Genomic DNA, 1211 nt, shown 5'->3' with positions numbered 1-1211 from the left:
CTTTATCCTGATATCTTCTATATGATATAGTGACAATGTAAATCCAACAGGACAAAACTGGACTTATCAACAAAATAAACCGGGGTTAGTTCTCACCACTTCCGATTATATACTCCTCCACCTTGTAAGTATCTTCCGTTTCAGCATGCCACAAGTATAACAAATCAGTCAGTTGACAAAGCGGATTCAATTCTTGCAGGAAACAGATAATAAAAAGCATGCTAAGGAAAACTCCAGAACACCGACCTACAGTGAGTGCGAGCTACATATGTTCAAATGTTATTCTTTCCGTTTCAATCTGTTAAGTCTTATTTTCCTTTTTAGTCCATTTAAAAGTGAATTTTTCTTTTCTTCTACAACAACTCCTTAATTCTAACTTTCTACGTGGCATGTTTAAAGATCACAAACTTAAATTACATTTTGATACATTCTGCATACCTTTATTTTAAGACCACAAGATTCAAGTCTTCTTTCCTTTCTTAAACTTCGTGCCAAATCAAAACCAGAAAAACAAAATGAAACGGAGGGAGTATTAAATTGAGATTCATCTTGATATATTTTTTTACCTCAACTTATAGGCTGCCGAGCTGTTGAGACATCAACATTTGCAACCATACCTCCTCTTGTGTCACAACCCTTCATCTGCGTTTCTTCCTGTGTAGTCCCCGAGCAGAACAAAAGAGAAAACACGACCATCACCTGCAAAATCTATCAGTCCGAGAGGTAGCAGAGAAAGACAGTTGAAGCTAAAAAAGAAGAGAACTGTCCTTTACTTTGACGAAAGTGATAACATTCAGCCAAGAAACTTATGTGACAATTATAACACGTTCCTAGCCAAACTTGACACTAAGAGAGTCGATCCAACACGCTACTCTGTTAGGATCTCTCAAGATAGTGAGGATTCTAAAAGTGGGGAGATGAGTGAGGCAGCTGTTTGCAATGGATATGATCAACAGGAGACTATCTCACAAACAGAAACTACGATCACTCTAAGCTCGTCAAGTGCTAGGGCAAAAACATGGTCCGAGGAACAAGAGCATGTTTCTCCGGAGCATGTTAGTCGATTTGACGAGGGTGATATGAAGAATAACAAGACAAAAGAGCTTGAGGTGTTGAGCAGTCCACTGGACCATGAGGAAGCAGATATAGTGGAATGTATCTCCCCAAAATCTAGCAGAATGACATTGTCTGATGGAAGATTCAACGATAAA

The 1211-nt window shown here is 38.6% G+C and overlaps 1 long non-coding RNA gene across 1 annotated transcript; it reads left to right on the top strand.

The window, feature by feature from the left end:
* Nucleotides 1-17: 17 nt before the first annotated feature.
* On the top strand, nucleotides 18-702 carry LOC124893731. Its single transcript, XR_007050871.1, has 3 exons — nucleotides 18-124; nucleotides 200-251; nucleotides 579-702. It is a non-coding gene; the product is annotated as an uncharacterized LOC124893731 (long non-coding RNA).
* The last annotated feature ends 509 nt before the right edge of the window (nucleotides 703-1211 follow it).

This window comes from Capsicum annuum, unplaced genomic scaffold (assembly GCF_002878395.1).
Source record: "Capsicum annuum cultivar UCD-10X-F1 unplaced genomic scaffold, UCD10Xv1.1 ctg64522, whole genome shotgun sequence".
NCBI classification, from domain to species: Eukaryota; Viridiplantae; Streptophyta; class Magnoliopsida; order Solanales; family Solanaceae; genus Capsicum; species Capsicum annuum.
The sequence above is the reverse complement of the archived record's forward strand: the minus strand, read 5'-3'. Positions and strand labels throughout refer to the sequence as shown.